General features: G+C 31.9%; 1 pseudogene; it reads left to right on the forward strand.

Annotated features, from left to right (window-relative positions):
• The first annotated feature begins 10806 nt into the window (after positions 1 to 10806).
• Positions 10807 to 12005, forward strand: LOC129039064 (histone-lysine N-methyltransferase SUV39H2-like; annotated as a pseudogene).
• Positions 12006 to 12912: the final 907 nt, after the last annotated feature.

Consider the following 12912-nt stretch of genomic DNA (forward strand, 5'->3'; position numbering starts at 1 on the left):
AATTGCTATAAAAATAATAGAGAATTCAGAGAGAAAATGTTTTAACAAAATGCTAATATCTTTTGTAATTATATTTAAATGCAACAGGGATGCTATTTGAAATTAGAATAAAATTTAGTTATCCTAATTTATAAGTTCAAATTGAATTTTAGAATCTATAAGCTTGCCTACAAAAATGGTTTCAAATATTTTTGTAAGAAATGTTTAATTACTTATTTTAGAAATTGTGTGATACAGATTTAACTTACAATATTATTTTTAGTCCCAAATTGTTTAAGTGAATTTGATAAACTAGATTATTATGTATAACCATTTCTTTCAGTTAGTGGTACTGGAGCAGATGATCGTGTATTAATAAAGTTGCCCATGACAAAATCCTGGCCCTTCTGACCCCCTAAGCCAGAATTCTTTCTATCATTGTTTCAGGCTTCAAAATGGTGAGAATATAATGAGAAAAGGAAAGAATCTATGGATAAGAAGTAAGGAGAAAATCGTTGACAATTGTCAAAATCTTGCCTCATTACTTCTCCAGGAGTGATGTCTATCCTTTTCTTCAAACACATTCTGTATTCTAGGAATTCTGAATTATTTTGGATTAGCCAAACTCACTATAAACTCTACTGTAAGTATTTTCAAATATCTTACTTAAATAGGAACATTTATCCTTCTGGCCACTTTTATGGGCTATTTCTTCTTTACCTGTCATGACATTTTTTCCATTTCTAAAGATCACCAGAACTAAGATTGGTACCTTTCCCGTGTAATCATTTCAAAGCTAATCATGACATGCAAAATATTTAGTTATTTGTTTTCAGAAGGGTTGTCTTGTACTCAGAGATGGTATTCTAAAGTCAGTATGTAAAAAAAAAAAATCTAACATCAATACTACCCTTGAAAATCACTGAACTGCAAATAAAAAGACTCTCTACCACATAAGCCATTATGTATGAGATGACATGTGTAAGATCTAAAATTAATCAGTGTTAGGAAAGGAAATTTCCTAGCTTGGACTTTTATAATGTTAAATATAGTAGGTTTTTTCATTTTAAAAATATATAATATTAAGGTATAATTCACATGGAGTAAAATTAATCCTTTCTGGTGTATATTTCTGAATGTTTGGCAAAGCATATAATCATGTAACTGGCAACACAATCATGATGTAGAACAAATTCATCACGCTGAACAATTGGCTTCAGGCACTTTTGCTTCAAACCATCCTCCAAAACACAACCAGTATAAACAACTATTCTGTTGTCTGCCCCTATAGTTTTGCCTATAACACAATATAATATGAATAATATCATATTGTATATTGACATTAGTGTATGGACTCTTTAATTTATCATAATGCATTTGTTGTCTCCTGTACTGGCGCTTCACTACTTTCATTGTTGAAGAGTGTTGTAGCACAGTCACTTTTTTCTTTGTTTTTGTTTTTTTATCAATTCAGCAATTGAAGGATATTTGTGTTGTTTCTAGTTCGGTGTGATTCCTAGTAAAGCCGTTATAAATATTGGCATACAGATTTTTACATGAACAAAAGTTATCCTTTCACTTTAAGAAACAACCTGAGGTGGGATAGCCATGTCATAAAGTAAGCATATGAGAAAGACATTATCTGATTTATACTTTTAAAAGGCATTCTGAGATTTCAGGATTCCAGTATGAAGAAAATCTCATAATTTGAGACTCTTGTCCATATAACAAGAAAAAAAAAACCAAAAAACCAACAAACTGAAAAACAACAAATTTTCTAGGACCCATTAGAAGTCACATAGTGAATCCCTTCCAGAGATCATATAATGGAAAGAGGAACAAAAAGAACTTTACAGTGGGGAAACTTGACAAAAGTGATAATTCAGGTGTGACACGACAGGTGAATAGTTGATATGCTTGATAAGATGTGATGAAAATGGCATTTCACCTCTGTAGTCTTCCATAACATTCACGATGTCATAGAATATGTAGAACTTGGAGACTTATCTGAATTAGATGTATCAGAATCATGAGAATGGATGAGAGATCCTCTTGGAAAAGTAAAAAGAAGACAAAGGAAAGAGATTGTAAGTTAAACCATTAGAAAACAACAACAACAACATTTCCTTCTCGATAATAAACTTGAAATGATCTTTAATTTGTATAACTAGACTAATAGCCTCTGAGGTTGTTCAACTTCAGGGCCTCCCATACCTTTTCTGTTCTAAGTAAATAATTAAATCCCATCAGGACTGGTTCTTGCTTGAGTTCCCTTACAACCCATTAACATTAGCATTTGTTTATAACTGTTTGGTGAACTATCTTTGAGTATATAATTATTGCTTACTCATTGATCCCAGAAGAATCTGGACCAAAGCATGATTTTCTCTTTCCAGTGTAAACATATTTCATCTATTGTGACTTTGCAGAGATCTGAAGGCTGTATTATTTTTGTAAGTTGTTGACTAGGCAAGTGCTTTCAAGCCTCAGGCTTCTGAAGGCATTCTAAATAGAAAATAGTTTCTACTCTGAAAAACTGTGAGGAACACTAATACTGAAAAACTTTGGCTTAATAGCATACGGAGCAAATTTGCCCTAAAAATATATGGAGGGAAAAGTACTTGTGTTACCATAATACATATTCTCAAGATAAGGCTAGACATAGTTAGATATTGAGCTAATTGTTATCGAGAACACAAAATTTACTCGTCAATTTATATTTTTTAAATCAAATATTACAAAGAACATTTGTGTGCACTGGCCTTTTTAAAAACATAATTCTGCCATTGACCAGCTCAGAGGCAACTGCTAGAAAGGTGTATTTTGTGTCTGATATAGCCCTACAGCCATATAAGCAGTTTCTTTCTCTTGAGATGTTTTATTCTGCCGGACAAATGTTATGGCTTCTAGCTATTCAATCACCACTATATTTTAAACAAACAGCTATCCCTAAGTAGGTAAGCCCTACAGCATTTAGATATAAAATGTATGCAACTACTTGGTAAGTGAAAGATTTAAAGAAAGTAGTGCAAACTCCGGTATAGATTTCCATTTTAAATGAATCAACTTTACTGCAGCAGCAGTGAGATGTGAGCTCTGGATGTTAGCCTTTTGTTGTTACATTCATTTTCCCTGCTAACTCTGATGAAGCAAAAGCTAGAATACAAATTTGCATATAAAAGTAAGTGATAACATTTCATTCTACCAAAAAACCTATCAAATGAGAGAGTGTTCTATAATTCTGTGTTTGAAACCAACTCTGGTAGTAAAGGGATGGCTAAAAGCTAACTCAAGCCTCTAGCACATAAATCAAACCTAAATTATTCTTCTAAGCTTCCTTGAAAGGCTGTAATCAAATTGCTCCAAATTATTGTTTATTTGATTTATTCTTCCCAATGAGTTGACTATAAATTACTTACTATGTAAATATAAACTGAGCAGTATATTTTGATATTAATGCTCTAAGTCATTAGATCTACTTTCAGTAAAGATTTGTTTTTTGACTTTGAGTTAAATATTTATTTTACTCTTTTTTCAAATATTTATTCTTTTGATACTGATATTTTTGCTTGCCTTTATGTAGCCAGAAATGTCCATCATATCTCAGGTTTCTAAATATTTATTCATTGAGGACCTATTATAGGCACTAGTGGGTGATGTAGCTTAGTATTCTCTGTCTCTGTCTTTCTCTCTCTGTGTATGTATGTATGTGTATGTAAACATATATATGTATAGTAGTATCTATCTATATGGTTCCTTTCTGCTACTCAAAATGTAGCAAAATCGTGAAAACATATACAAAAAATTTCTAATAATTTAATATAATTTCCTCTTCAGTTATTGCCAAAATGAATTTTATTTTTACCTTGTCTACTTAATAGATAATTATAGAAATAAAAATTAGATTAATACGTGCCAAAGAAAATAATTTTATTCTTCCAAAGATGACTAAGATACAAATAGATAAACACATACAGATATGCAAATATTCATGCAGATTAATTTGGCAGATTGGAAAACAAAATAAAAAATCTGAGTACTGCTTTAATAGCTGCGTTCTAATTTCTCAAATATTATGAACACTTGATGAGAAAAATGATAATTATAAAAGTCATTTCTTCCCTCTTTTCTAACTTACATTTTTCTTTCTGGCTCTGAATATTACCATATATGTACTATCACAAAGATTTAGTAAAAATGTAGTAAAAGGCACAAGATTCTTTCATCCTTTAAATGTAAGTCTTATGACACGTTGTTGTTTCGAAAACTTTCAAAGAACTACTTCAAACATTGTGGGAACTAGTTCAAATTGATGTTAGTTTCAAAAGATTATTGATTTGCTTAATCATTTTATTGTATAACAGTTAATAATTATACAACATTTAGACATAAAAAGGAAGGTAATCAGTCCACTCTCATGGACTATCTTGAAGTAATTATGACACTCTTTCACAAAATACAAACAAAACCTACAAGAGATTCAGTCGATATGAACTTTAAGTCTACGTCTAGGTGTCTAAAAGGTAAATTTAATTAAACCCAAATATCATTCAACCACAAATAACATAAAATCAAATTCACATTGAAAGTGCTTTTATTTGGTTGTGTTTTAATATTAATCTTTGATTTTCAATTTTGTTTCTTTTTCCCTTACTATTTCATTGATAACATCTACCAAACTTGAGGGACACTATTTTTGAACATTTGCTTCTTGGTCATTTAGTTCTCAGACAGAATAAAAGGGAAAATTAATTTTGAATAAATACTAGGAAAGCGTACATGCATATGTTAAGTTTTCCTTAGTTTATTTGTATGATAATTTCTTAGTTTTTGCCATGGCATGAACATTTGAAATGGTAACTTGATTATAGCTATGAAATTAGCATAAAGGCAGTATAGGAGGATTTATAGCAGAATACTCAAAGAATCTTTGAGACTGATCATGAGGTGAGTTCATATTCTGGCTTTCCAAATTATTAATGGGAATTCAATGGGAAATTCATTTATCTTCTACAAGTCTAAATTTTTATAAAATAAAAAAGGAGATAAGATAGTTTTAAGTAAAATAAATTAAAAATATATAAAATGTTATAGAATTAGGGTGGGTATGTATTAAGCTGTGAATAAACATTACTTATTAATAGTCACATCATTTTATTCAGATGTATTGAGAATCTCTTTTAAGCTTTAAAAAATGAATAAGATAGACTAATGGCAACATGGAAAGGATGAAGAGGTATATTATAAATATTAAACAGAAGAACCAGGTTATTTGCATTTGCAATAAGATGCTATAAAGAATATGCCTTTATGTAATACAAACTAAATTAAAAGCAATGCTACTTAAATAGGATGGTCAAGGATGGTTTCTTAAAAATGTTTCATAGCAATAATAATAGCATAATAATGATAATGTTGATGATACTAATTTTAAAATAATAATAGATAAGTATTAAATGTTTCCAAGTACTGGGAATTTATATATGTCATTTTATTTATTTATATATTTACTGGGAATTTATATATGTCATTTTATTTATTTATAATATATCCCCTGCTGGGTAATTTATTATTATTCACATTTTATTGAGACCTTATATAACTTACCTGAAATCCAAAAATGTTGGCTGCTAGACTTGGATATGTAAATATAGACTTGATAATGAACAAAATAGAAAAATAATAAATCAATAAAAATACAAAACAGCTTTAAAAACTATGATGTCAGACTTCCAAGAAATTAAATTCCACAATAGTTAATATCATCCAAAGACCTAACTCTATGCAGGAATACATGCGTGTAATATGAGTGAATTGTTTGATGCATGTCTTCCCTTACTCTTCTTACCTGTACTGATTTGCCTCTGTTTCCTCTACCTCATTCTTTCTTTCTACCATACTCCTTTATATTTATTCACAACACATTACTGGGGAACATTTTAGGATTACATTTCTTTTTTTCTATTAATGAAAATTTTATTTTATCAAGTCAACATATATTGAAATCAAAGGTAGTAATACCTGTGCTCTTAGAGAGGCTTAAAGAAGACTGTTATGAATGTCATTCTTAAGGAAAGGAATTTAGGAAGGAAGTGTGGCAAAGAGCTACTCATTATCTATGGCACCACCTAAAGATTAATGCTATAATCATAGAAAGAAGTTGTCCTAATCAGGATCCAACATTATGCATCAAATACAAGATAGAGTAAGAATATAAGTAATGAGGTTTGAGTTTAGTGGAATGGAGAGGTAAGGTGAAAGCTTTGGAGAATTTATACTCGCAAAAGAGAATATTGCCATAGTTTCGCTTTTACATAGCCCATGGTGCCTGAAATGAAGTCGGTGAGTGCTATTGCAAAAACGATACTGTCCTGAAAAATAATTTATTCATGAACCATGAATTGTAATATTTATGTAAACTAAACATTTTCAATAAATTATAGTAGTTCAGTAGGATTAGTGATGATATCCCCTTTATCATTTTTTATTTTGTCTATTTTATTATTCTCTCTTTTCTTTATTAGACTAACTAGCGGTCTATCTGTTTTGTTAATCTTTTCAAAAAAACAGCTACTGGATTCATTGATTTTTTGAAGGGTTTTTCGTGTCTCTGTCTCCTTCAGTTCTGCTCTGTTCTTAGTTATTTCTTGTCTTCTGCTAGCTTTTGCATTTGTTTGCTCTTGCTTCTCTACTCCTTTTAACTGTGATGTTTGGGTGTTGATTTTAGATCTTTCCTGCTTTCTCTTATAGGCATTTAGTGCTATAAATTTCCATCTAAACACTGCTTTAGCTGTGTCCCAGAGATTCTGGTACGTTGTGTCTTTGTTCTCATTGGTTTCAAATAACTTATTTATTTCTGCATTAATTTCATTATTTACCCAGTAGTCACTAAGGTGATCATTAAAAAGTCAGGAAACAACAGATACTAGAGAGGATGTAGAGAAATAGGAATGCTTTTACACTGTTGGTGGGAGTATAAATTATTTCACCCATTGTGGAAGACAGTGTGGCAATTCCTCAAGGATCTAGAACTAGAAATACCATTTGACCCAGCAATCCCATTATTGGGTATATACCCAAAGGATTATAAGTCATGCTGCTATACAGACATATGCACATGTATGTTTATTGCAACAGTGTTCACAATAGCAAAGACTTGGAACCAACCCATCAATGATAGACTGGATAAAGAAAATGTGGCACATATACAACATGGAATACTATGCATCCATAAAAAAAAACCCATATCGTTTGCAGGGACATGAATGAAGCTGGAAACCGTCATTCTCAGCAAACTAACAGGAACAGAAAACCAAATACCACATGTTCTCACTCATAAGTCAGAGCTGAAAATGAGAACACATGGACACAGGGAGGGGAACATCACACATACTGGGGTCCTGTCAGGGGTTGGGGGGCAAGGGGAAGGATAACATTAGGAGAAATACCTAATGTAGATTGCAGGTTGATGGGTGCAGCAAACCACCATGGCATGTGTACACCTTTGTAACAAAGTTGCATGTTCTGCACGTGTATCCCAGAACTTAAAGTGTAATAATAATTTTAAAAAGCTTAAAAAAGTTACAGTAGAAGAGCTTACAATTTTTTCAAAAGAAATTACCTTTCCTTGTCTTTAATGTCGGCCAGTTCTCAAGCCATTCTGGTACTGAAACGCTTTTGTTTTTCTCATTTACTATCTTTAGTCTCTTTCAAATTTTATCTATATATTAGATCAGTAGACACATTTTTCTTACAGACTTTTATCTTAATCTGATGACTGGAAAGATTATTGCCATCATTTTGGAGACATGTTTGAAGTTTTTGTTACCTAATACAACAAAAACTAGCATAAGCCAATATCACAGGCACATAATTATAGCTTACATATAATATTGAGACTCTTCAGTGTTCAGTAATCCTTTGCTTGTAACTGAAAAGACACAGCTTCCTAGTTCATATAAAAAGCTTTAAAATTATCTTTATGATCTTTGTAATCATGTGCTGTATTCAAATGTGAAGACACACATATTGACTTCTTTTGGTATTGCAGAGGATTTTTTATGGGGAGGGCATTTTCTTTTAGTTATAATTTATGTTTGTATTAGTCTGTTTTGATGATGCTGACAAAGACGTACCAAAGACTGGAAAGAAAAAAGTTTAATTGGACTTAACAGTTTCACATGGCTGGGGAGGTGTCAGAATCATGGCAGGAGGTGAAACGCACATTTTACACAGCAGCAGAAAAAGAAAATGAGGAGGAAGCAAAAGCAGAAGCACCTGATAAACCCATGAGATCTCGTGAGACTTATTCACTATCACAAGAATAGCACTGGAAAGACAGGCCCCCATGTTTCAATTACCTCCCCCTGGGTCCCTCCCACAATACATGGGCATTCTGGAAGATAAAATTCAAGTTGAGATTTGGGTGGGGGCACAGTCAAACCATATCAATGTGCTCTGTTTATTGACCCTTTCTATATAGATCTAGTTTTGTCTTTGGTTAAAAGAATTTCTAACGTCTCTCGGTTTAGACTTTTAAACCATTATATGGTTTAGACTATTAAACCATTATGTGGTTTAGACTATTAAACCACATATTAAACCAATTGACCATCCATAATGATTGTCCCCAATTTGTGGACTCTTTAGCAATGTATTCAAAACAAATAAAGGGACTAGCAACACCTCACTTATATGCCTAGTTTACACTTGACACTAATTTGATGCTTGAAAGCAATCGGCGAATTTCATCCATTAAAAACAAAAAATGGTTGAATCACAGAGAGATTAGTAGAATGATTATTATTCCTAGTGAATTCTTATTGGAGCCATTACAATACAGTTGACAGTATAGGATTTAGAAAATCTAAGTTTTGCTTCTCACTTCCTTATTTTTCAGATATATGCAACTTAAAAGCTGCTATGTATTCATCTTTAAACATTTAAAAAATGTATTAGATAGCAGTGCTCAGTGCTGAAGATACAAAGATAAGCAAAAAACTCTACTCCGTAGCCTCTCTATCCTTTCATCACCTCTTGGGAGAGGGATAGAAAAATACGACATCATAACAAAACACGTGTAATATAAATGTATTACAAAGATTGTGTAAAGTCAGCATTTATGAATATTCTATTAACCATTCAATTTCCCACTGTAGCTAGCACTTATAAAGAATTTGATAAGTAACTGGATAAATGAATCAGAAAATAAATCTATTTTTCAAATTTCATCAGAATGAATTAATGAGTGATAAGTTCTCCTTGAAGAAAGACTGAGGATAAATCAGCTTAAACATGAATAAAATTTTAACAGGTAAAGAAGGCACTCCAAGAGAAGGAACATCATGAAGAGAAACAAACTCATGAAGGCCTGAAGCATGAGCATGTGTTGAGCATTTGGGAAAGAACAAAGTCATGTTATAAGACCCTATAATGCTTTGCAAAAGATAGTGGCAAGAAAGCTGGGGAAAAAAAGCTGGGACGACATGATAAAGAATTTGGTATTTCAGTCAAAATAAATGTCATTTGATTGGAGCTTAATAAACGTGTCATTTTATTTTTAATTATTCTTGTTTTCACCTAAAAATGAAAAAAAAATGTAAAATGCTTTGTTCATTTATAAGGTGGTAACAACTACAAAATGGAACAATTAATTGAAATACATATATGAATACCCATTAAATATAAGGGATTTAACTTAAGGCATTAAATTTAAAAAAGTAGTTATATTAAGACATCTTTGATTATTGAAGAATAAAATTACTGGGTGCTTAAATATATAAAGGAGGGGCAAAGATTCATAAAGATACAGCATGGGAGATGTATTGCAATATTCTATTATTACTTAATACAATGTTTTATATTTCTTATCAGATGATACAGCCAAATCTTTGCTGTTCTAAGGTTATTCTTCCATCATCTTTGCAATAAAAAACTATGTATTATTGGAAGAAAGAACAAGTACAAAGAGTTTCCCTAAACAGTGCACTTTGCCAAAAAATAATTTTTTATTAACATTTTTGATTTTTCTAATTTTTAATTAATGGTATATCAATGTTTGGGAGTGAATAAAAGTCCTTGGTGGCACATAATATAATTCATATCGTGTAAGGCATTGGACAGAGAGATATTCTCCTTAGATGAAACAAATAAACGTTGAAAGCTAAATATTTTCAAATAAATTCCAAATGTGCAGAGTTAATCCAGTGGAGTTTAGTTACATACATACGGCCCTCAATTATATAGATTAGGTTAACTTTTCAAGAAAATCACCCAATGATATAATTTGTTCTATGTGGAGTAGATGTCTTTGTCATACAAAAATACCAATACTAAAGAGTAAGATTGTCAAATTTATCTATATAATATCATGATCTTAGGATATTGCTTATGATACATAGTATGGATTCCTGTGCCAGGCATTACAGTGTAGTGCTTAGGATTTTGTGTTTCAATCACCCACAACTTGATTTGCTACTTAGCCATGATGTTAATTATCTGAGCAAGTTGTGGTTAATTATTTTACTGTATCTGAGTCTCAAGTTCCTTGTCTGAAAAGTTGAGATAACAATGCCTACACAAAGAGTGTTAGATATTAAATAATATGTGTACCACGCTGAGAGATGATGACATATAGTAAGTGTCTAGTAAAGTAGTTATTAAAACAATACAGTATTGGGACACTGTGGCCCAGGTGGGCCTCCAGTGATGTCAAGATGCTCAGGTACCAGACCCTCAGCATTGGCCCCAAGTCTCACAGGGCTGAGCAAGAGTGGGCATTAGGTCACCTGAGCTATCCTGTTAGACCTTGAATGAAATATCCACAAGATGGCAGCAGCTGGGGGTAAGGCACAAACGAGCTTGGTATGGTGCCTTGGCTAGTTACACTTGATATTCTTCAGGAAATATGCAGAAAAGAAAAGCACACATTTAAATAGATTGGAATCACCAATCTATTGGTGGACTACTTGTGTGACTACAAGGCAGTGAAGAATGTGGAATTTTATCTTGTAAAATGAAAATGATGGCTAGATTCTACAAATACTTAGGAGCCTTTGCAAAATCTCAAGGGACTATGACTGTTTCAGCAATTCTTTAATAGTGAGCATAATTATTTATTTCAGGTAAATAAAGGCAAAGCAATAACTCCAAAAGACAATAACACAGCTTCGAAATCTGCCATTGCCGAGTACATTGTAAAGAAGGCCAAACAAAGTATAGTTCTGCAGAGATGGCAAGATGAACTCAGCAGAAGACAGAATAATAAAGGAGTGATATTTGTTGAAAATAGGGTTCACTTAGAAGGCCCACCTTCAGACTTCTGCTATATTGATGAATACAAACCAGCTCCTGGAATCAGCTTAGTAAATGAAGCTACCTTTGGTTGTTCATGCACAGATTGCTTCTTTGAAAAATGTCCTGCTGAAGCTGGAATTCTTTTGGCTTATAGTAAAAACCAACAAATTAAAATCCCACCTGCTACTCCCATTTATAAATGTATCTCAAGCTGTCAATGTGGACCTCACTTTACCAATAGGATTGTACAAAAAGGCACACAGTAATTCACTTTGCATCTTTCACAGTATCAACGACCATGGCTGGGTGTAAAAACCCATGTGAAGATTAAAAGAATGAGTTTTGTCATGGAATAAGTTGGAAAGGTAATCACAAGTGACGAAGCTGAAAGATGAGGGCAGTTATAGGACAACAAAGGATCTGGACTATGAATCTGATGAATTCACAGAGGACGCAGCTCAATATGGAACTGTATCTCATTTTGTGAATCATAGCAGTGACCCAAAACTTCAGATGTTCAATCTTTGCATTGATAACTTGACACTGGCCTTCCCTAAATAACTCTGTGTTCCATGAGAACTATAAATGCTGGAGAAGAGTTGATTTTTGACAATCAAACAAAAGGTTCTGGGGATATATCTTCAGAGCGTATTAACCACAGCTCAGCCAAAAAGAGGGTCAGAACTGTATGTAAATGTGGAGCTGTGACTTGCAGAGGTTGCCTCAAATGAATTTTCAGGAAATAGAAATGATGATAATTGTAGTTTGTTTGTTTCTTTTTTCTAATGTTATCATTTAAAAAATAAGTATTTGGAACTCTTTTTTCATATTATCAAGATTATAACTATGTTAATTTACAATTCATGGTTCAAGGTATTTACCAAATGCATTACTGATGCCTCTGGAGAGAGGGCCACTGGGTTGCATAGACTAATCTGAAGTCTACATATTTAGTGCTTGGAGACTAAACATGGAAAAAAAAACTATTTATAGCTCAGCATATGCACACTTAGTTAGGAAGTCAATGTGAATAGAGAAATGCCTTCTGCAGTGTTTGAATAGTGTTAAACTGATAATGTAATAATTGCTGAGCGATCAAACATTCAATTTTCCATACTCCTTGAACTCAGATAAATAGAGTTAATTCAATTTGGGAAAATCTACAAGTTCTGTTATTGTTACTATATTGTCATTCTTATTTAATACTCACTGTATTTTTATTTCAGACAAATAGGTGATATTGAATTTTATACTCTATTTTCTACTTCTTCATTAAGACACTGGCATCTCAATGACATATAAACTTAAGGTAAGACATTAAATGTAAAACTTTTTAGTTAAAAAAACTATCTAAAATATAATTTTATGATTTTTTTTAGATTTTTATCTTTCAAAATATATTTTATGAGATCTATGTAAAATGTAATTGCTATTAAAATATTTTGTGGTTTTGGATAGTATTTATTTCCTATACATATTCCAAAGAAGTTTAATATATTTATATATAGAAAACATTTTATATATAACATACACAATACATATGTGTGTTTATATATATGTATTTTAATCAATGCTTTTAAGAGGAGACATAGTAAATATAGATGATTTTGCATCCTCAAAATCACAAATTAGTATGTG

Source organism: Pongo pygmaeus, chromosome 5 (assembly GCF_028885625.2).
Source record: "Pongo pygmaeus isolate AG05252 chromosome 5, NHGRI_mPonPyg2-v2.0_pri, whole genome shotgun sequence".
Taxonomy (NCBI): Eukaryota; Metazoa; Chordata; class Mammalia; order Primates; family Hominidae; genus Pongo; species Pongo pygmaeus.